We start from the raw sequence: 25221 nt of genomic DNA, 5'->3' as shown, positions 1-25221 counted from the left end.
CATGACCTCGTAAATTTTCATTTATTCTTAAATTTACATTTTAAAATTTCAGAAAATTTCATCAAGAACAATATATAAATTGCTAAAATATATAAATTGTACCTAAGAATTCAATTCGTTCAAACGGTCTTTCCCCACCTCACCCAAACATGCCACATTTCTCTTATTATCATATTTTGAAGCACAAAAGGTATATTACATGTTCGTACTAATTATGTTAAGCATAGCAATATGAAGCTTTCCTTACCAACTTTTATAAGTACGAAGTGATACTGAGGGGTAAAAATATCCGCGAATTATGGCAGAATTTAAAGAATCTGGAATTTCGTCAAGACATAATAGGTAGGAATTCATAATATCAGTCTTGCCAATCAGTTCTCATCATAGTGGCCTGTGCTAGTTTAATAAACGGGCCATCTGGGACCCAAGTGAATAATATAAAAGATAAGGCAGAAAACTGCTTTTGGGCGAGCAATATACACACTAATAGTTGCATAACAACCATTAGCAGAGGTGTAATTGATTATTGTACTGCTTCTCCTGGGACATGCAATTGCCTGGGAAGCGGTCAGCACACAAAGTGCTTGGCGTTGGCACAGGGACACCTGCTCCTGGGACTTTTAATACCTTTCCCTATCCCCACTTCGCCTAAATCCAGAACGGAGTGTCTTCGCTATTAGTCCATCTTTCTTTTACCCAACAGTCTGACCTCCTCCTCTGTTATTCCCTGTGAACTCTCTTCAACAAAAAAAAAAAAAAACTTTTTGTTGAAGCTCTAATTTTTTTTTTAATTGTGGCCTCTGCCAGGAAGCTATAGCTTCCTGGCAGAGGCCAATCACAAACTATACACAACATGCCACACACATTTATGGCATTTACAGAGTCCTGTATACTTCACAAGAGTACAGAGGGTGCAGTTGTTGGAGACCACAGGTGGCGCTTACCCTAAACACTATGCCAGAGAAGCGGAGTGTGCGGAACATAAGGAGGCCTGCTGAGGACCTACAGGAGACTAGCAATTATACAGGCTGTGATCTATTTACTAAAAACACAAATGTGCTTATATATTAATGCTAGGAGTATAGTAAATATTTCAAATTCATCAAATGATGAATTTTAAATATTAGTTAAAGCACATTTTATGAATTTGAAATATTGATTAAATGAACAAATGCTAACATTACACAAATATCAGAAACATGGTGCCAGTCTGATAGCGATAGAGACTTTGTATATGGTAAGTACTGTACAATGTCTACAGAAAGAACAGAGATGACAAAAGGGGAGAGGAGTTATGCTTTTGGTCAAGAAGCACATGGATTCTCAATTTGTTTAGATATCATTGCTTTATCAGCAATGTTATCTAAATGTGCAATAAAGCTTAACTTATCCTCTAACAAAAGACCTACGCATTTAAAAGTCTTAACATATTATGTTTGTTTAAAATGTGGACCTTGGGTGAATATAGGTAGGCGCCCTATATTAAAAGAGCCTCCAAAAACCATAATTTTAGTATTTACAGTAAAAATTTAATTTATTTGTTGCAGCCCATATACTAAAATTATCCAAAATTTGTTTAAATATAGTCTTCAGGATCAATCTTGTCAAGTCATCAGCATATGCCACTGTATGACAATATTCATGACTCTGAGAAAGTCATTGATCCAATACTATATTCCAACACAGGGGACCTAATACAGATCCCTGCGGACATCCTCGATATATTTCTGTTTCATAACAAAGATGGTTTACCCTCACAGATACTCTTCAATTAGTAAAATAGCTGCTAAGGGTTCTATATAACTACCGTATACAGTTCATTTTAAGGAAAACATTTAATACTTTCCCACCACAAAGAATAAAAGGCTCGCTCGACAAAATTAGTTAGGAACTGGATGCACTTATATTTTTAACTTGCTCTATTCCCTAACCATCTAGTTTAATTGTTTCTCTTTTCCTTTCTATTTTCATTACTTTAGTTTTGTGCTTATTGTCATTTTGTATTCTTTACTAGTTCTCTATAGTTTATTTGTAAAGTTCATAACATTGTTTTTGATCCTGCTATTAGGATAATATCATCAGCAACAAATTTTATGTAACTTTATTTCCCATCACTTTGATTCCTTCCTCTTAATTTCTACTTTCTATCCCTTACTTTCTATTTGCTACTTAATTATTTCATGAAGGTAAGTATTGAAGGGATATGGTGAAGGCGTACAGCCTTAGGTTTGGAATAACTTTTCCCAGGTTTAAGTTAATGTGTGAGTTTCAAGTTAGCAAATTTCCAGAAATCCCGAAAGATTGACTCAATCAAACATTTATTGTACATATTTAATATTATACCTAGATAAATTTCAACCCTGTTTAGTCTTTAATTATATTTTTTATTTTCTATTAAATCCATCCCCGGCCATCTATTTAATTTAATATTAGACATAACAGATTTTAACTCTGAGGCTTAAACAAATTGGTTTCTGTGCATGTATTACAGTGGCAGACAAAAAAACTGCATCACCTTAAAAAAGTAACATTTGTAGTGAAACGTATAAGATATTGTTTGATTACAGTCATTGTGTTTGTCGCAAAGCAAAAAGGTATTGCGTCAGATAACTCTTCTATTGCATCAGACGATTCGAAATTCGACTTGCATAGTATAGTACATGTATAAGATAGTATAGTATCTTATGTAAGGCGGCTCCCAAACGCTAGTTCAACTCCGCTGAATTCAACTTGCATGGCTCGGATGGGAAGCGATATGTCAGAAGACGAAAATCGGGGGCATATCATCCTGACTGCATAACACCGACTGTAAAGTTCCCCGCCTGTCAGATGGTTTGGGGATGTATAACAAGAAGGATTGCGGCGAATTAAGTTCACCATTCTGCATTTACCCGAATAGTGGGCGCTTCCGTAGCCAGGTGGGCAGGAGCAGCAGTGCGTAGCACACGCTTCTTGATTAGACTGGGGGGTTCGAGCCAGTGACCACCAAATACGGAGGATGCGGAAAGGTCAGGGAATGACCACTGCCTATCCCCGGGGCAATATGGCCTTAGTTGCTAATGCTCCTAAAAACCAAACAACAACAATCGGAACAGTGAATGCACAAACCTACACGCTATCTTGGAGGAGTACCTGAAATCTGTTATTAGGGATCACACAGACGTCCAAAACTGCATTTTTCAACAGGACTCAGCACCTTGCCACACATCAAAATTGGTAGCTTTTATGCTATTTAGATAGCATAAAAGCTACTTGTTGGAGTGGCCCGGCAACAGTGCAGATTTGAACCCTATTGAGAATTGCTGGTACATAATGTCGTCTAAAATTGCTCAGAAGAAGCCAACAAGTAAGCTTCAGTTGCAGGAGAGCATTGTAAGGATGTAGTACCACGAAATTGGACAACCGTATATCTAGAAGTTGTTAACTCTATGCCAGATCATTGCAAGGTTATAATTGCAGCTCGAGGAGGAAGAATAAAATATTGAGGACTTATTTTGCTGATTTACAGTACATAATACTATCACATTAACTTGTCATTTTAGTTTGTACACTAAATTCAATAATATGTATGTTTGGTTGTCGTAATTGCCATTTGCATGATTTCTTATATTTCCATTAATTAAGCATTTTACCCTTTGGGAAGATATATATGGCAATTAGGTAAACCAGATGGAGTCTTTTTATTGAATTTCATTCACGGAGATATATATCCATCTAACAAATGCATTTCGAGCATTTCTGCAACCCACAATGCAGCGCAAAACACATTATTTGGAAAATTCTCAACTGACGCAGTTTTTGTTTGTCCGCCACTGTATATGCTTCATTTTCTAGTCTAACTCTGTTTTGATCTACAGAGTCCTGTTGCACATTGTACTTCATACAAACTAGAGCTGAAAACAGCAGCTTCCTAATGTAGTGTACATTCATTATTGTCTATAACACTATAGTAAATATCCCCTTCCGGAATTTTATGTCGCGATAATTTGTATAATAACACCCAAGACTCATTATTACCTATTTCCTTTACACAACTCTGCCATGACCCAGTGTCTTATTCTCTATTATAGCTTTACTATACAATCTTTTCTTATTTTTATAATCTGCTCTAAACCAGTCTACCTCAGAAAGCAGCCAGGAAGGTCTTCGTTAATATCTTCTCCTTGCACTATTCACTTCTCGCCGAAGAATCGTGAGTTCTTCAGGCCGCCATGGAACAATTTTTCTATCTATTCTCTTCAGTTTACATGCATGAGTAGAAGCTCTACATAATGCACTCTGTGCATAAAAGGAATATTCTGATATCTTGAGTGTTGTGTGCCATTTTCACATTCAAATTCGACGTTCAATACGTGATTAAATTTATCCCGATTTATAGTTTTAAGAGAAAATCTCATTAAGTTCTTCAGACTGGGGATCGATCTTACATGAGCCTGTGATCTTACTGTTATTAGTATAGCTCTATGATCACTTTGTGTAAGCTCAATCATAACTCTCTAATCTGTAATTTTTGCACCCATAGTTGAGGTTAGCGTAATATCTATTTTAGATTGATCGTTAGTAGTATCGGAGGACGGTATGAATCGAATGTCGGTAGGGTAGGTTCGCCATTCAAGAGAGTGCGTGGGGGGTGGGAGAATCGGTTTATATTTTCTGGCAGGTGTTTTTATTTTTTTCTTAATAGATGGCGTTAGTTGTAACTTCAGAATTATACTTTTTATTTTTACCTTAGGGTGGTAGGTGCGAACTCGTGTTGATGATGTCGTATAGCCTTCCTTTTTGGACATGTCAGTATCATATGTCTGGAAAATAAAAACTTGATCATGTTCACCCCTCACAATGGGTAACGCCTCTGGGCGAGTCGTTGAAACTTCAAAAGCTATGTTCGGGAACTGCTGAAAGGAAATTAGTCAACTGAGAGATCGACATGTGCACGCGTGTTTTCGCTAGTGATATTCAAGTGAACAAGGGGAATTAAAAGAAACTTCATTCTGTTTGTCGGCTGAAGCTGTATATGTGTTGTGCTTTCATCCAGCTAAGTGGAAAAATGTGTTTTCTTTTTGGCTTAACAATGTGTAGCCTTTTGATACAGTTGACATGGGGATGAATATACTTCCAGTGAATAATACAAAAACCTTGAAATGTATGTGAATTATTGCTTTGCGAAGCAACTGCATAATTCTGCTTCCACAGTGGAGCAGTCCTGGAGAGTTTTTGATTCAGTTTGACAGCGCGATTCCAAAACAAAAGCTTTAGTGACTGTATCCATATTAAGTTGCTAAATAGTTTTTGGCTTTTGTAAATATTATCAGTGCCTATGTTTACTAAGAATAAGCTTAAGTTGATTTTAAATTCAATCTTAAACTTAAACGTACACACATGAGCACAACAATTTTTTAATTGCTAAACTGTTGATGTTATTTGCTGGCCTGTTAAGAAGGAGATGTCAACGTTAATATTGGTAATTTTAAGTTTTGAGAAAAAACAATGTTATTTGTTGGTCATGTCGGCTTTGCATACACACTTTAATTGCTTGACAAAACTAAATGGTTAAGCGTAACATGTGTGTTTTGGTTTGTTTTTTTGGAAATTTAAATTGAGTCAAAACCACACTTGATGATGCTAAAATACGTATACAGTTTTATTCTTGAGTTAACATGGAAAATAGCCTAATTGCCAAACTTAACATTGGAAATTTTCACTTAAACTCATTTAAGTGAATCGTTTTCGAGATATTGCACATTTCTAGTTGGGATCCATCACTGACTTGTTTGTTTAGGTTATGCTCATTCTCTTCCTTTCTCCTCTCTCAATGCTCTGAGACATAGCAGGCATACTAGTACTTGTCAAAGGATAGTCAACATGGAAAGAGGTTACAGCAGCAAAGAGTATGCGGACATGCACTTCATGTATGGTAAAGCCAACGTCAGTGCACTCGAGGCTGCACGTTTGTACCAAGAAGCATTTCCCCGCCGAAGGCAGCCCAACAGGCACACATTCATCAGGGTACATCAACGCCTTAGAGAATATGGACGCTTCGCATACGGAGTACGAACAGGTAGGCCCAAAAGCATAACACCTGATGTTGAGGAAAGGGTGTTAGAAAGAATATGTATGTATGTATTTATTTGTCTGTCTGATGAAAGGAATTTTGTAAAATTTCAACGGTTTTGCAGATTGACATTTAATAAAAGGAGTATACCTGTGGTTACTAATACTGACTAATGACCTGTACTTTCCCCCCCCCCCTCCTTTTCTGTATGGATAGACATTCTGTCTTTGGATGGGGGGGTGGAGATAACTTTTTTTTTTTTTTTTGCAAGCTTTGTGGAGTGACCATGAGGCGGGATTGTTGCACTCACTAGTAAGAAGTATTCTCCTAGTTGGTGCATTTTTTTTTTTTGCTGGCTCTTGGGTGTGGTCAGCCCAGGAGCGGGACTGCTGGCACCCACCAGTCTTACACACTTACTGGTGGATGCGGGATCTAGGTGCAATATGCACCGCCTGAGTTAGTAGACCCAGACTTCTCGTGCCGGGGATGGGCACCAAGTATTAGAAAGAATTTAAAAAAAATCCAGGAATTTCAACAAGGATGGTTGCTCTGCAAGAGCGTATACTAAGTCATAGCAGTATGTGCGAATTTTACAACGCCAATTATTGTACCCCTACCATATCCAGCTTGTATAAGGTCTCAGCAATACAGACTACCCTCCCAGAGTGAACTTATGCCAGTGGATGCAACAACAGTGTGTCCTGAACCCCCAATTTTTAAACAATTTGTTCACTGTCGAAGCTGGGTTTACTCGTGATGGTATTTTTAATTTTCATAACTGTTACGTTTGGCCGACGAAAATCCTAATGTAATTCACAAGTGCAATTCATCAGGAACCTTTCTCGTTGAATATCTGGACAAGACTACTAGGAGACCGTCTAATCGGACCACACTTTCTGCCAAACAGGCTAACAGGAGAGCTGTATCTTCAGTTCCTGCAGAATGTTCTTCCGGACCTCCTTGATGATGATAATGTTTCACTTCAGCAACGCCAGAACATGTGGTTTATGCATGATGGTGCACTGGCACATTTTGCTCGACCTGTGACTCGGTATCTAACTAGAAGGTATGGTCAACGGTGGATAGGTAGAGGTGGGCCTGGAATGTGGCCTCCCAGGTCACCAGACTTAAATCCTATGGATTTTTGTACCTGGGGTCATGTAAAAAGCTTGGTGTACACTTCTGCATTAACACATTGAGGAATTGCAGCGTCGGGTTGAAGGAGCCTTTCAGCAAATCAGAAATGACCCAGGAATGCCTGAGACGATTCGCTACTCAATGCAGAGACGACTACAAAGCTGCGTACAGATGCAAGGACAGCAGTTTGAACACCTTTTGTAATATCCTGTAACATGTAACTTGTAAAATTCTGTGGTGTTGAAACCAAAAATTAAAAATGTATTATCTTATGTTTAATAAAACCACCCTTAGCAAAGGAATCGCAGCTTTTTGCTAAACTAGTGCTCCCATAGTCAGTGGTAGATCTTAACAGAAAATGTGCATAATCTCAAAAACGGTTCATTTGTGGCCCAATGTTCACTGGGATTTTTTTGCTTATTTTAGTTTGTACTTTTCACCTTTAAATTATTCACCATTTTTGAAACACTCTGTATATCATCACAGTGCACTATGGCGGAGTTGAACTAACTTTTGGCAGACGCCTTACATAAAACATACACATGGCACACAAGAATTAAAGGGAAGGGTTTCTGCTTTCGTAAAGGTGACTACAGTAGTCTCAGACAGATTTTAAATTCAATACAGCGGGATCAACTGATGACGTTAAAAATAGCGAATTCTAAATGGGAAGCCTTCAAGGTGCATTTTTTCTAATGGATAACTAAAGGGTGATAGATTTAAAGGAGAGGATTAGAGTGGTGTTTTTTGTTTTTTTTTTTTAGCGTGGACACTCGGTAATATCTGAGAGCTAAACGAATTACCCAGTTTACCCAGTTATAATAACGCCAGCTAAAATAACTGACGCTAAAAGTGAGCCCACCACTTTTTAATAACACGGGGCAAAAAATCTTTCTTTTTTTATTTAAACTTAATAGCCACTCTTAGTTTAAAAACTATGGTACATTATTTTACAGAAGCCCTGACCATAAGCGAAGTAGTGCGTGATTAATTACACGTGACTACTTGCTACAGGCTTCATAGCCTTAATTGAAATGATTTTTTATAACAAATTATTTAGACCCATTAACCCCAATGTTCTAATTGTAAACTCCCGTGGGAAACATCACTCTCTGTGGTGATGCATAACCAAACAAAAAGAAAATCAAAGCAGTTGCTTGTATTGTGTTATTCGATATACTTACTGTCTTCCTAGTGCTCAAAAAACACTCGCTGGCCCACTTCAACAACTGGCCTAAAAATATCAAAATAGTTTTTCGGCAGTGTTATGGCTACATCGTTTTTAGCGCATGTTGAATCTGTTTCCGTCAAGCAACATCCACTCACTTATGAGCAAGTTTTATGGATTCCTCAGCACAATAACATCAGATATAACCTTCTGTGGCAAAAAAAAGGGGGGGGGGAAGAGAAAAGAAAAAAAAGGAAAAAAACTAAAAGAAAAAAAAAAGCGGAAATGCTAGTAGAGTGGAAGAAGATCAAATTCTCAAACCTTTCAAGAAGCGATTTCATTTCTAAACACTCGTATATGAAGGTTATGATAAGCCACTAATTAAACTAGAGCAGAACTACGTTGATAAGTGCAGATGACTAGTCTATTATGATGGCTTGATACCATAAAAATATAAAATTGGAGGATCTGTTAATTACTACTACCAAAGGCTGACCGCATGCGCACACAACAGCGAAAAAACTAACTGAATCATTTGAGTTATTTTGTAGCAATTGCATTCTGCCTCGCAAAATAAAATGAAGTTATGGAAACTGTTTCTAATATCCATGGTACTGTTTTCATCTCATTTTTACTCGTTATATCATGAATGGAAGAGAATTTTACAAATTGCACTGTCAATTGCGTGGCTTTAAACAAGAGGAACCGACGTGCATGCCCGTTTGGTACCGCTTTTCCGTGTCAAACGATTCATTTTCTAAGTCAGTATACTAACTCGCATTATGTTATACGCTGGTTAGCCTCTTCATTAGAACCATGTACTTTTAGCGCAATGGATTCCTTATGCCTGAGTTACCGCTGTGACACGTTTTTGACAGTCAGTCTGTGAGATCAGGTATGGGTTAAGTGTTGGGAGGATTACTAAACCAGATAGTAGTACCAAAATACCTTCGCAAGCGTCCTTCAGTAAGATGCCAAAGAAATAACAATGTAGCATTTAAGAAGGCAGATAGATACCAAAGATATTCTACGTATGTATTATAAAAAATGGAAAAGGTAACTTGTTTGCTTTGTATACTGTATATGGATTTGAGTTTCAGTTTCACATATGCATAAGAACAATATGAAGTGCGTAGAAAAAGAAGAAGAAGAAAAAAAAAAGCGAAAGTGAGGATGACAGCGTTATAAGTGCTGAATGCTTATATTTCTCATCCTGTTTTTCATAACGCAGCCCCAATTGGAGGATTGTTTTCTATAGCAACATGTTCGAGGGGCAACCAGAGGAGGTAATGCTCCTGATCTGATTATCAGCAGTGATTATTCATGCATTAAGAATTCGTAGATAAAGGAACCACTGGATGACAGTGATCACAGTGTACTGATGGGGGATTTACTTAAAGGTGTAACTACCATCAAGGGTAAAGGGAAGGGTTTCTGCTTTCGTAAAGGTGACTACTACAGTAGTCTCAGAGAGATTTTAAATTCAATACAGCGGGATCAACTGATGACGTTAAAAATAGCGAATTCTAAATGGGAAGCCTTCAAGGAATTAGTCTTAGAAGCTACTAGGCTTTTCATACCAACTAAGAAATTCTGTTCAAGATTTAGACCTAAATGGATGTCAGATGAACTAATGAGGCTCGTGGCTGAGAAGAAGAATGCATGAGATGCATATAAATTATCACGCAACAAAGAAGCCTATGGTAGATATAAGCAGTTTGTAATCAAGTCGCAACTGAAGTGTAAGGTTAGGCAAGCGAAGGCTGATTACGAGAAATCCTTGGCAAAGGATGCAGACTGTTGACGATCCTACTCAGGTAGCTGACAAACTGAACGACTATTTTGCATCTACATTCACACGAGGAATTCTGTACGGAAGGGGAGGACAGAAGTTTACTAAACTCTAACAGGGAGCTAAATGAATTTGTAATAACGGAGAGCAATGTGCAGAAGAAACTGTTGAAGTTAAACATAAGGAACGCACCAGTATTGGATCGGATCTATCCAATTATATTGAAGGAGGCAGCGAGGAAAATAAGCAAACCCTTAACCATAAATAATTATTAGAGCATCTTTAGATTCAAGGGAGGTCCCCATGGACTGAAGATGTGCAATTGTATACCCAATACACAAAGGAGGTTCAAAAGGTAGCACAAATAATTACAGACCTGTTAGTTTAACTTCAGTTCGGGGGAAAAATTTTTTTAAAGAAGATTTGCAGGATCATCTAGACAAGACTGCAGTAATAGTTCAGACAGCATGGATTTGTTAAGGGGAGGTCTTGTCTGACCAATATGATTGGATACTACGATGTGGTCAGAAAGGAACTGGATGAAAAGAATAATTTTGATATCATATACTTGGATTTCAGGAAACCCTTTGATACAGTTGCACATGGAAGACTGCTGCACAATTCGAGTAGTATGACATCAAGGGCAAGTTGCTACAATGGACAAAGGGATGGTTGAGTGGGAGACGACAAAGAGTGGTAAAAAATGGACGCTGCTCTTTGCGGACTAATGTTATTAGTGGAGTCCTCCAGGGTTCCGTGCTAGGCCCACTGTTGTTTTGTGTATTTATCAATGATATCGATGAAGGTATATCAAGCTTAATCTTCAAGTTTGCAGATGATACAGAGCTTGACAGGGTTGTTAATGATAGTAAAGACAGTATGCTTCTACAACAGAATCTAGAAAAGTTAGGCAGATGGGCCGAGAAGTGGAAACTGAAGTTTAACATTGACAAATGCAAAGTACTGCATATTGGTAGCAGTAACCCAAGAGAAACGTACCAACTGTATGGTACTACACTCAGAGAAGTGGAGAATGAAAAAGACCTGGAAGTTATTGTGTAGTCAGATATGAAGTTCTCTGAGCAGTGAAGACGGTCTGCCAGAGCTGGTCATGGAGTTCTGTCAATGATACATAAGAATTTTGCTAGCAGAAACAAGGAGGTCATCATCCCTTTGTATAACGCAATGGTCAGGCCACACTTTTAGTACTGGGTACAGGTCTGGAGGCCTCATTTTAGGAAGGATGTACAGTTGCTAGTAGGAGTAGAAAGAAAGGCAACAAGATTGGTTAGGAACAAAGGGGGGGTGCTCTTACCAAGAAAGGCTTAAGTTCTGCAAGTTGCAGCATCTGGAGACTAGGCACCTGACTGAGGTATATATAGCCTTGAATGGTTTGAGCAGGCTCAATGCTGATGGGATTCTTCCGCTTGCTCAGATTACGAACCTGAGGGGGCATAGATTCAAATTGAGGAAAGACCGTTGCAGGATAGATGTGCGGAAAATTGCCTTTAGCCAGCGGGTAGTTGATTGCTGGAACAGACTTCCATCTGTTGTTGTTATGGAAGTTGAAGTAACCGGATGGGTGAAATGGGAAGGCGAGTTTTTTTTTTTTTTTTTTGGCTAATACTGTATAAGCTTGCTTTCTTGCATCATATGCCTCAACTAATGCTAATGCTAAACTATAAAGAGAGAGAAATCTATAACTTTAGAAGTTGTAATATAGTTAGGGAAGGACGTTACGTAGTTATTTTCCATTAAGGTTATTATTATATTTAATACCACTCTTAACACCACGTGAAATTTAATTATGTACATAGTTTATTGCGCTATTCGCCTAAATTACTATAAATTAAGGTAACGTTTCAGGTATCTTACCGATACCCATCGTCAGACCGTGCATCAGTGTCGGTAAGATACCCGAAACGTTACCTTAATTTATAGTAATTTAGGCGAATAGCTTAATAAACTATATTATTAATTGCATAGTGTAAGAGTAGTATTAAATATAATGATAATCTTTAGAAGTTGTGTTTTTTTACATACGAAGGAATTCACATTTTGGCTTTACAACTGAAAATCACAATGATATCAGCAGGACCATATCTCATACAAAAGCAATAATGGCATATAGACAGAAATTCACATTACTAGCATTATTTTCCGCTTCAAGAGTTTTCTCATAAGCTAGTTTACCACTGGATCGTTTTGCGTTATTTCAGTTTAGCCATTCTCCTCTATGGTTTTATATATTGTATACTGTTTGACTTTTAGAATTTAGGCATGTTGAGCATCTTAAGTTTTATTTAAATTATTTTTTCTACGATTTATGCGCGGTTTAATACTAGCCACCACTGTCTGAATTTTTAATTATTTCTAGCAACACTGCTACATGTGGGCAAAGTCTCCTTGGCATATAATTATTTTATTTTATTATTATTTTTTTTTTTCGCTCTGTGTGTGCGTGTGTCCGAATCCAACTCCTGACAAAAAGTAGCGTTCAGTGTTATAGTTGTCGGTTATTGTTAGCTAGCGCTGACAATTACAATTATGATAAGGACTTAAAGTAATGAAGAGCATATAATGTCTTTAGAAATCCATTTCTGAAGGAGTTTTGGGGAGGGGCAGATGATATATAAAATAATGAGGTGGCAGTCTGTGGCATTACACATTCAAAAGAATGGAGATAGGCAATTGGGAAAGTTAATCCCTTAGACCAGTTTAAGAAAACTCGGCGGCGGGGGATCCACAGACAAGAGTGTATAACCGTATATTTCATGTTTATAGGATTTACTTCAGACAAATTTGTGAAAGTTGATTCTATATTGATTAGTTGGGTCTCCACTGTGGGGAACACCAACCCTTGCGGCGTGGTATACAGAGTAACCACAAACAAACTCCCCGGGAGAGAGGTGTTATCGGCGACTAGGACACCACAAGGCACCTACGCCAGGACTTGGGAATCCTCGATTGAAAACATCCTGGACCACATACTCCTGCCATACAAGGAGCCACAGACATCGGAACAAGAGTCTTACCAAACCACAAGACCAACCCGGCTCATATAGGCCCATTGCCCTGCTGTCAGTGCTAACAAGCTCTTCGAAAGATTACTACACGACAGGATAGAAGCACATTGCCAGCAAACAGGACCCGTGTCACAGAACCAATTCGGGTTCAGAAAAGACCGATCCACCGTAGACGCACTAGAAAGAATTGCAGGGCCGCCAAACACTGTAATAGTAAATACTTTCTCATTATCTCAATAGATTTTGCTGGTGCCTTTGATTCTTTATTGTGGCCCAGCGTGCTGAAAAGACTCCGACAGGCAAAAATCCCAAACAACCTGTATCGATGCTTACAATCTTACCTCCAAAACAGAAGAGTATCCATTACCACTCCTCACTGCCATGTTACCAAACCGGTTCACAGGGTTCCCCCCTCAGGTTCTATCCTGGTGCCGCTCCTGTGGAACATTGTCCTAGATGGATTCCTCAATCTGGATCTTCGCCTTGTCACCTCCCAGGCTTACGCCGATGATTTGGTGCTGCTGATTGAGGCTGACAGCAGCAGGGCACAGCTGGAACTAAATGCAAATCGCACAATTAATATACACCAAGAATGGATCAAACTGCATCATCTAACTATCTCAACAGCCAAGACAAGTTCAATCCTATTAAAAAGAACCCCCTGATACTCAACGGCCTCCTCAAATCAAAGTCAATGGAGCGACTATCAAATTGCAGACACAACTGAAGTACTTGGGGATTGTACTAGATAAAAACCTATGCTACACCCCACATCTGGAGCACCTTAGAACAAAAATTAGAAAACTATCAGCACTTACAGCCAGAATAACCCGCAGAGACTAGGAACTAAAAAAGAGGTCCCTCCTCCTCTTATATAAGTTAGTCTTCATCCCAGCCGTGACATATGCTGCAGGGGTGTGGTACACCAAGGCAAATACGGCAGTGAACAAAAGAAAGCTTGAATGCATTCAACGCTCCATATTACTTACGACTACCAGAGTTTGCTGCACTGTTAGCACCCACACGCCCCAGGTTCTGGCTGGTTCCCTTCCCCTGGACCTGGAGGTTTTGCGCTGTGCCTGCTCTACCAACACTCGAAAGGAAGAGCAGTAACCCACATGGATTTCACTGTTGACCCAGCAATCCCTTGCAACACTAAAGGCTTACAGAACACCTAAAAGACACCTAGCAGAACCGATGGAATTTATCCACCAAAGAAATCATTACCAAGAAGTTTCTCCCAGATATCAACAGGGTGTATCCACCTCCCTGGCATGGCTATCTCCCGGACTATACACCACATTTTTAATGAATGAGTATGGCTCCATTAGAAGAAAGCTAAATGAATTTGGTCTCACGGACATTCTGTGCCTGTGGACAAGAAGAATCCTGAGAGTACCTCCTTCATGAGTGCGACCTCTTCGAGGACCTGCATGGACAACTATACACTCACTACTCTGGAATGAAGAGCATGTCATTTTACAGGAGCTGGACAACTACAGGGCCTTCACACACGTTTCCCAGCTACTGTTTACAAGAAGAAGAACCCTTTTACCCCCCTAAAGAAAATGACACACCATAATAGGAGTAGGGTCCATCTTTTGGACCCAAATGCTGGACATGACACTATCAACTTAACATCTTGCGACGTATTGAAGGTCATTTGGCGCTCTTTACCCCGCACTAGCGATGTACCTTTTAACCTCTTCCCCTGGCGGGGGGAGAGGAACTTGTTCCCATCCCCCATTTTCCTTTTGGTGGGGCACGGGCATGCTCCACTACTATCAGGGACCACCTACTCTATCGGCCCCTTACTTCCTTTTCCTCCCCCCAGCATTCAGTCTCCCTACCCTTCTTTTGCTTCACACCGCGTCTGCTCCACACGTCCAAATTTAATCAACACCAAAATTCTTGCCCGACCTATTAGGCCTCAAAGCTTGATATTTCCAGCTCATAACCCCATCTAGAGAAATTTCTATTGACAGAATAGACCGCGTTCATATTTTACTTCTTAGGTCCTAGCCACTGAAACCAAAGAAATTAGGTGGCAGGACCTGCCAGAGTAGATTTGTCTTAATGGTACAACTGGTCGGCCTCCGCGTGGCTGGGTATGTTAACGTCGGGTCCCACCAGGGGCCCGGCGGTTAACAGACCGGATGAACAATGGGCACAACACACTACATATCACATGATCCATACACTTAAAATTTCTGGTTTTGACAGGGTACTCTTACTCGATACATAGAACATACGCGGAAATGGGAGAAATCCCAGGAGCCGTTAGACCCTCAACATACCTATACCTACCTATACATTGATTAGTTGAAGTGCAGAGTTGAGGAAAAGTCCGTCCATTTTTTGAAGCCTGTTCAATCTAGATATGTAGAGTTTCCTGGTTCTTGTATTCTGTCTGTACGCATGTGCAGTGATTGTGGTTATGATGTTAGGAGAAACGATCGCTTCTGAGAATAGTTTTCACAGAAGAGCTATATTTGCCTGTTTAATAAATAGATGCAAGGGCTTGAGCTTGAAGTTCTGGTACAAACTGCTCTATATTGTAAATATAACTCCTAATTTACGGCTAGCTTTCTGAGGACCCAAGGGAGGGAAATTTTCTTATATGGGTTGAGGAATTCCTGATCACATTTCTGTTTCCTGTTATGGAAGGATGGGGAAGGTGCATTGCTGAACATGTTTTGTGATAATTGATGTGCTGCATATTGTAATTTTTTTTCTTGTTCAATTAGCTAATTGTTTAATTAGCCATTTGGCTTTCTGAATTTTTTTTCTCAACACGTGCATAGTGGCACGGAAAAGGAGAGATTATTGTCAAAGATTAAGCCCAGAACATTTCGAAAATTCTTTTTGCCCAGAATAAGAACAGCCACTAAATTAGGCTTCTTCTGGAAAGTATAAGTCATTTCCGCAGATGGTTAAGTTCAGGGCTTGCATCAGAGTGTGCGACTAATTCACTGGCGTCCTGATTAAGTTTTGTATCTAATTACTAGTTCTGGAGTAATAAATATTTTAAAATCATCTACATATGCGATGATTTTGGAAATGATTTGAAGTGAGGCTGCGAAGCTGGCCGTTGATAATGTTCCTCCTCGAGGTATACCTACAGACGTTGAGACTGATACTTGGAACTAGATTTGAACATGAGGAATCTGTTGTTGAGACCATATAAGAGACAGCTAGCTATGTACTATTTTCTTGAAGCTTTCTTCAGAATTTTCGCTGCAGCTTTGACGTTGAGATTGTCAAACGCTGATTTGATATCCAGGTAGAGAATCACACTAGGCTTTTTCTTGAAATGCCAACTGTATCCGAATAAGCGTGTCTGTCGGATTAGTGGTGGCGGTGGATGTATCTGCTGGGTAAAGATGAATGTTGGCGGGCTGCATCTGTGAATTAAATTTTGCACATATGGAAGGAGAGCTTTTTCTTCGATTATTTTTAGGACTGTTGACGCAACTGCAATAGAATCAGAATGAGATTGATTTTGTATGTTTTTTCCAGATTCTAACGAGGTATGTTTCACTACTGCACCTCTTGATAAGGTGCACCAGGGGAAGGGATCATTTAAGCGCTGAAAGCCTTGATGATGAAAGTTGCAGAAGCATCCCATCTGAGTCGGATATGTCTTGGTGCAGGGAATTTATTATTTGTCGATTTGGTTGAACAGATGATTTAAGAGTGGAAGCTGGTTTTGTTCAGCTTCATTAGGCAAATCTGGAGACGGAAGTTGATGCTGTGCGGATATTGTTTGAAATCCATCTGGTTACTTCAACGGAATCGAAAGAAGTTTTTTTTTTAAGAAAGCCCCTTTATTGTTCTAGTCAAGATGGTCTTATATGCCAGTGGTTTTTGAGAAGGAAGAGTGCTCTGTTTTTCTTGAGTTTAATAATGCGGTGCGAGTTCGTCTTTTCTTCTATTCCTACGACTTTACTGTTTGCTTTTGATATATACACCCTTGATCCAAAACATTATGACCAGGGCCGCCGCAAGTGGGTAGGCCAGGTTGGCGTCGCTCACGAGCAGCAGTTCGGGAGGGCGCTAAAAATTCTTTTCGACACATACAAGTCGGACCTCTGTTTAACGAACTTCTTAATAGCGAAATTTTCTATTTAGTTAAATTTTTTTTTAATTTCTATTTAGCTAATTTTTTTAAATTTCTGTTTAGTAATATTTAATAAATATTGATTCAAATATATCAATTATCAGCTGATCCAGGTAATTGGCCAGAAAACCTGACAATAAAACAACGCGATTATTTGATTCAAAATTATCCTACTCAAATTAAAAATAGAGAATATCCTACCGATTAAATGAAAATTCTGAAAAAAAATGGGGAAAAAGGTGAAAGGTTACTTTATCGCGAAATTCTGTATTTTGCTTTTATTACAAGATATTTGGCGATTGTAAAAACCAACTAAGTAATCAATTTGGAATCAGTAATTGGAGAAATTTATCTGCTATTTTAAGTAAGCATGAAACAAGCGCAGTACATATTAAAAATCATAAAAAATGGTTAGATCTGACGCAGTCACTAAAAGACAAACGTTACAATCGACGCTAGAGAATAGCGATTATATAATATAGAAAAAAAGGTATTGGTAATCGATAATTGAAAGAATAATATATATAACATTATTTTTGGCACAGCAGTGTATAGCGTTTGGGGGATCTTCAAAATATTTATATAAAAATAACAATAGTAAATTTTTAAAACTTACTGAAACAATTGCTAAATTTAATTCAGTTAAGGCAGAACGTATTCGCTGTATTCAGAAATCTGAATCGAAAAATATCGGCATTATTTGAGTGACCAAATACAAAATGAAACTATTGAAATAATTTCAAAAAATATTATAGATAAAATACCAGAAATTACTAGATATTTTGCTAAGATTTTGAATACAACGTCCGATGTAAGTCATGTCCAACAGATGGCTGTGATACTTAGATTTGTATTTTTTATTTTATTTTTTTTATGAAAACCCCAAACACGAGAGGTATTAGAACCTATAGTACCGTGCATGGATTGGAAGTTAAGAAGATGAAAGAAGATAATTGTTGATATTAGACATGAACTTCTGCTGACTGTAATTTTCAGGAAAGACATATGAAGGAAGTTTGTTCCAGAAAACGGCAGATGAATGAATAAACGAGGATGATGAACAGTTCCTTCTGTGAGTTTGAAGTTGGACAGTAAATGGATGTTGGCTGGTGGCGACACGTGTTCGGACAGTTTTGAAAGAGAGAGCGGGAATTCTGGAAACCAATTCAGAAGAACAGTGCCCATGAAAGTATCTGTAGAAAGGGATGCAGCAGAAACAGTACGTCTATGAGACAACGAGTGGAGAGACTCTGTTAGAGATGAGTCATTGATTAACCTAACTGCCCTCTTCTGAATGGAATCTAGAAGCCCCCTGGTTTTGGGGGCACCGCCCCAGATGTTGGAACAATATTCTATGGTAGGGCGGATTTGCGATTTGTACAGAGTGAACAGCTGATTGGAAAAAAAAAGTAATTCCAGAGCGAGAGAGAAAACAAAGTTTTTTTAGATGCAGAAGAAGCAATATTTGTAATGTGCTTGTACCAAGAGAGATTAGAAGTTAAGGTAATTCCCAAAAGAGATATCAACTTTCCTAGAAATTGGAGTGTCACCAAAGTAAGCACAGGAGCAGAAGAATCCTTTTTGTGAGATATAAGACAGGACTGAGTTTTAAAAGGATTGAAATCAACTAAATTGTCTTTGCCCCACTGGAGAATTACCTGAAGATCGGCATTTAAGGAATTGGTAGCAGATTTTCGAGAAGTTGAAGCTGATTGAGCAGGATAAGGTTTCTCAAAATGGAAAGTTGAATGCAATGTGCTATCATCGGCAAAACTATGGATAGGATTTCCAGTCAATGGAAGAAGGTCATTGATATACAAAAGAAATAGAGTGGGGGAAAGAACTGAACTTTGGGGGACACCGGCATTAGTGGAGAAGTTAGAAGACAGAGAGCCATCTACCATTACCCTCAGTGAGCGATCAGAGAGAAAACTGGATAATCAATTACAAAAAATAGTTGGCAATCCATAAGAAGACCTTTATGCCAAACACGATCGAAAGCCTTTGAGATGTCTAGAACAACTGCTTGTGTTTCACCGAACTTTTCCATTGAATTTGTTCATTAACGGGTAAAATAAGGCAGAATATCACCAGTGGCTCGACACTGACGGAATCCATACTGGCGATTGTTGATCAGCCGGAAGGTTTCTAGGTAGTTTAAGAGTTGGCGGTTAAACGATTTCTCCATTACTTTAGAAAGAGTAGAAGTAATTGCAATGGGACGATAATTGAATGGGTGGGATCTGACACTCTCTTTAGAAACTGGCTGGATATGAGCAAATTTCAAAGCAGAAGGAAAAACACCTTTGGAATAAGAAAGTGAAAAAAGGCGGGTAAGAACAGGAGTAAGTTCAGGAGCACAGATTTTGAGAACAAGTGGAGAAATACCATCAGGACCTAGAGCTTTCTTAGCATCAAGAATCGTCAAAATCCTTCTGACATCCTTTTGACGGAAGACCACAGGAGGCATTGAATGGAGCGTGTTGGGAATGGTGGGAGGTGTTTTACCAAGATACATGAGTTGGAAGAAAAATGGGATGCTAGCAGGTCAGCTTTATCCTTGGCCGAAGTGACAACAGAACCATCTGGTTTTGACAGAAGTGGGAGCAGAGATGGGAAAAAGTTGCGGCCAATAGCTTTGGCAAGAGACCAGAATGCTCGGCTACCATTAGGGCAAGAAGCTAGTATTCTACTCTTAGCCTGTTCAAAATCTGGTTTGGACTGATTAATAACTGCTTTACAGTTGTTGCGAGCTTTGGTGTAGGCAGAGAATGAAACTGAAGAATTGGAAACAAGACAATTACGATATGCAACATTCTTCTCCTGAACGGCCTTAGAACATTTATTGGAAACCCAAAGTTTAGATAAAGGACGAGATTTTAAAGTGGAGTGAGGGATAAAGGATTCCATTCCTGCAAGAATAATTGCACTGACACGATCTGAGCAAACGGTGACATCAGAAGTTTTGAAACAGTAATCCGACCAAGGAAAAGAAATCTCGCAGGTCATCCCATTTTGCATTCTTGTAATGCCAAACAACACGAGGTTGGGAATAGCCATGAGATAAAGGTTCCATTGGAGAAGAGACAATCACCATGTTGTGGTCTTAAGTGTCTAAAGGGCCTCTCACTTCAACCGTGTACTTTTTTGTGAGAAAAAGATCAAGCGTATTGGCTGTACGGTTGGGATTGTCCGGTATTCTTGAAGGTAAAAGAACAATCTGTGCAAGGTCATTAGTAATTACAAAAGCCTCAGCATGTCGACGAGCTGGGTTGGGTGTGATCAGAAAAAAGGAAGCCAGCTAGAGTTGTGAACGTTAAAATCACCTCACTGTTAGGAAAGTTGGACTGGAGAAAGTCAAGTTGCAAAGATAGGAAATCGATGAGCTTCAAGTGATTAGTGGAGTTGAGAAAACGGTAGAGACAACAGATGAATTTGACAGAATGAAGTAGAGAGCTTTTAAGCCAGAGAAGATCGAAAAGAGGAGATTCCAAATTACCATGTCTCTGACAGATGCACAAGTACCACCTTTGAGGCGAAAGGAATCATACAGCGAATAATTTGGGCAATTGAGATGAGCAGTAATTGAATCAATCGGTAACTGAGATTCTATCAGAAAAAATACATAGGGTTTGGCACACTGCAAGTGGAAACGGACATCAATGAGATCAGAATTGAGACCATGTATATTTGTGAAATGAACTAGGAGGTGTTTGGGAGGTTTAGATCTTTTCGCAGATAAGCTTACTCTATTAGTTTGACAATTCATAGTGTATTCAATAGTAAGAAAAGGTGGGGGGGGCCATGCTGTATGAAGTAATGAAATTTTTGGATAAGGCGTACACAGGGTAAGAATATACCCATATCCTTGATATAACGTGGCCTCGACAATGCACCCCGCATACACACTACTCGGACTCCCTCCAGTCACTATCCGGCAGAATACAGGTAGGAAGATCCGGAAGCCCTCCTAAAGAGTTACAAATAGGTTCGGCACGGTGTACTAACTAGCGGCCGGCCAGCGAACACCATTTCAGAGCTGTACCCTCGAAATGTAAGGAAGATTGGATCTCGCCATGATGTCCATCATAACCTCAAAAGTCATCATCATACTGCATGATGGAAGAGATGGGAAATGGTTGACCAGAACTTAGCTCTGGAGACTAAACATGGGTTCCGCCACTTCCAGCCTCCAATAAACAATGTGGTGGTATTGCACCGGTTGATGAGAGTCATGTACCACTTAATATTGCCTGGTAACACAGAGGGGTGGCATTCTTCCATGTGGTGCGGGTGCCACACCTCGACCCCTGTTGGTTCACACCTGGGTGGTCACCCACAGTGTGCTTGTGCATGGAGGTTATACCCAGGATTACTAACAGTCCCACCATCGTGAAGGTACAAGCAGAGGATTTGGCTGTCACAGACTGTCTGGATTTCGCCGAAATTGGGTCCGCTTGACTTGAGTGTCACCCGAATATCAGTTCCATCATCGTTTTAGACTCCCAGGTAGCAAGTACAGCTTGTCTGGCATATTTGAGAGACTGTCTGTGGCAACCTCAAGGACCTATTTAGAGACATAAGCACTATGAGAGTTGAAATAAGCAAACATTTTCTTGGATTTTGTTGTTGCATGTGATTCTACTAGACGGATTGTTTGAATATAATACATTACAATAAGTAGATTGATATATTATATCAAATCTATTTATTGAGTAAATCTAAATATTCAGAATTTACGTAGCCAGGGATCAAAGGTGCGCGGAAAACGCAAAGATTTACAAAGAAGAGAAAAAAAAAAAAAAGTTAATCCTAGAGCATTTTTCATTCCATGTGTCACTCACACCCTAAATAGTGTTGTAAACGACGCCACTGAGACTTCCTTTGAAATAATCGGATTTTTTTTTTTTTTTTTTCGGAATTGTTTAGGAATTGTTTTTTTCTCATCATCAACCCATCTTTGGAATGTACTTCAAAAAATATGTACTTCAAAAAATATATAAGTAATTTAACACAAACTGTCTGACATCTGATGGGAAAATAGACTAGAAGTCAAAACCGCTGAGAAACCAAAATTTACTATGCTTTACTTAAGTAATCATTCTAAATCAATAGCCTTAAAAATAACATCTTATGTTTCTTTATTCAATTATAATTTGGCATGATATTTTAAATAAAATTAATCCGGTAAGTAAAATGCTCCAAAAGAGGAATTTTTATATATATGAAGCTTTTGAATGAGTACAAAATATTGCAGAATATTTTAAGGAAAACAGAATATTCCAAATTCCAAAATATTCTCGATTGGCTAATAATATGGCTACTATCATTGGCATCAATACCAAACAAAATTTCAACATTAATTTTTTTTTAAAATTATGGACAAAACAATTTTCTTGTTAACTGAAAGGTTTACAAATATGAAAGAACATGTAGAAATATTTATATATTAAATTAAGTGACACTGATTGTAATGAGTCTGATATGGATGGTTTAGCATTATTTGAATAATTAGATTAAAATTTATATTAAAGACAATATTACTCCATTTGAAGTATTACAATATATTTTTAAAAACGATTTTACAGATACTTTTCCAAGTGTAGCAGTTGCATTAAGAATTTTTCCAACTGTACCAGTTTCAGTTGCCTCAGGTGAACGGAGTTTTTAAAAATTAAAATTAATCAAAAATTATTTACGATCGACAATGTGTCAACAATCAATCTCTAATTTGGCAATAATTACTTAGAAAATGATCTTTTGTAACAAATAAACATAAATGAAATAATTAATAAATTCGCATTTCTTAAAGCAAGAAAACATAAATTTGTATATATTTTTTTAACACTATAATTTTCCTTTTATTTTTTTATTGTGATAGAGTACGATTACTGTGATTTAGAATTTAAAGTTTATTTCCAGAATTTCAGAATGATTTTGTTATTTTTGTATGTTGTTTCATTATATTATATGTGAGATATGTTGTAATTCTTTTCTTTTTAAATAAATGAATAATAATTATTTACGCCTTATTTTATTTTTTAATCTAAATATTTCGGGGCGACAAATTCGATTTCGCTTATTGGCGGCACATAGGGTTGCAGCGGCCCTGATTATGACCACTCTTATCTCTACGAGCGGAAGCATTCTACAGCATCTAGGAGAGACCTCACCGACCGGTGAAGCACATATAGTGAAATCAGGGTGGTGTCTGTCCAGTTTGTCAGTACGAAGCCTGTGCAATGGGAAGGCCGGGGAAATGATCTGTGGCGCTAGGGAGGCAGAAGGCTAGCTCAACAACCGCAGGCATTGTCAGAGGGCCTTCTTAATGAAGGTATACGGGAACAGTCCGAAGAGGGATGCAAAACCACCCAAAGTACCGGGACGGAGAGACCACCACTGGTTGACAGTCGAGGTATTATTTTTGTTGTATTAGGAGTATCAGCGACTAAGGTCATATTGCTCCGTATATGCTGTCTTGCAAATTGCGTGTGCTCTGTGGTCGATTTTCTGTTTTCATCCAGAAAACAGAAAGCAAAATCCTATTTGGATATTGCTTTCTAGGTTAAATGTATAGGTCATTTTATCAACAGTTGAGTTTTTTTTTTTTTTTTTTATTAATGGGCAAGTTGTTCAGAGAATCCAAGGGACAGAATTTCAGGAGCTCCAGCATACGTGTCTTTATTAAGAAATTTTTATGATGCAATTAATTGTCAGCTGGTAGATGACTTTCATCAACCGGTGAAATACCACCACTTTGATTATTGGAGGCTTTAAGTGGTGAAACCCATGTTTAGTCTCTAGAGCAGTTTCCGGCATCCCCCTCTCCCCATACTTCTCCTTCAACCCATGCACTTTACCCAAGCACGGTACTAAGTACTATAGGTTCTAATACCTCTCGTGTTTGGTGTTCACATAAAAAAAAAAAAAAAAAAAAAAAACCGTGATCTTCACAAAGATGAGCTCAAGAATTTGGCTACCGCTAGTATCCGGAGTGTGTTCTATAAATTTCGAGACAAGAGGGCATTTTAGGAAAGATATGTGTTCTGAATTTGGGGAAGGGTCAAGTTGAAATCGTCAGAGATGATTAGGTTGCTTCCTCCTTTATACTTGGGAGTGATTCAATTGAGAATTTCACCGATAATATCTTCGTTTGTACTAGACGGGCAGAACACAGCCATTCACACACAAAATAACTTTTCCTGCGAGTATTGGGACCATAGTATGACATGCCAAGCATCCCTGCTAGCCAAAGCTCTGGGCCTATAGATTAAAAAAGCTCTGGGTCAAGGCGACTTATAAAGATGCTATTTGCGTTTTATCTTGCTGCAACAAATATCGCTCAACATATTTTAACAAGAGTTGACTGTCTGCTGACTCCAAAAATAACTTGGTTGTTGGCTTTGTGATTATTTTTTACAGATTTTTGTGGGATGTTGCTGGGGGTGAGAGAGAGAAGGCAGTTAATGGAAGGAGAGGAAATATCTGGTTGTGCTGATGACGTAGGGATTTGATATGGAAGATAGACATCAGGGTGAAGAGGGAGGAAAGAAACAGGGGTGGGAAAAAATCCTGGACAGTGGGACAAAGAAAAGGTCGAAGTTAGTTATGTTGGAGGAGAGGATGGAACAGAAGAAGAAAGGCCGTCAAGGCTCAGCTTGAGGGAAAAAGGCATGTGGAAAGACTTCGCTAATTCATCCTCAGGTCTCGGTATGTGTTCATTAAGTTCATGTTTTCATTGTGCAGCATTCTGAAGAGTTTCACACAGAAGGCAGAGCACAAAAAGGTAGATTGAGGAGGAAGGTCTCAATAACTAGATACTAATCAAATTCTCGGTAAAAACCGGGCGTTAGGTTTACAATTAATATTACTTTTTTAAAGTAATAATTAGAATTTAAATTTACAAAGAAAAGTGAAATGCTGATG

The 25221-nt window shown here is 38.6% G+C and overlaps 1 protein-coding gene across 2 annotated transcripts in view; it reads right to left on the bottom strand.

Annotated features, from left to right (window-relative positions):
• LOC150086959 (uncharacterized) overlaps window positions 1-25221 on the bottom strand; it is a 227765-nt gene that overhangs the window by 201413 nt on the left and 1131 nt on the right. The gene's annotated exons all lie outside the window — the stretch shown is intronic.

The sequence above is a fragment of the Mastigoproctus giganteus genome, chromosome 4, assembly GCF_048544385.1.
Source record: "Mastigoproctus giganteus isolate SK-2022 chromosome 4, ASM4854438v1, whole genome shotgun sequence".
Lineage (NCBI taxonomy): Eukaryota > Metazoa > Arthropoda > Arachnida > Uropygi > Thelyphonidae > Mastigoproctus > Mastigoproctus giganteus.
The sequence above is the reverse complement of the archived record's forward strand: the minus strand, read 5'-3'. Positions and strand labels throughout refer to the sequence as shown.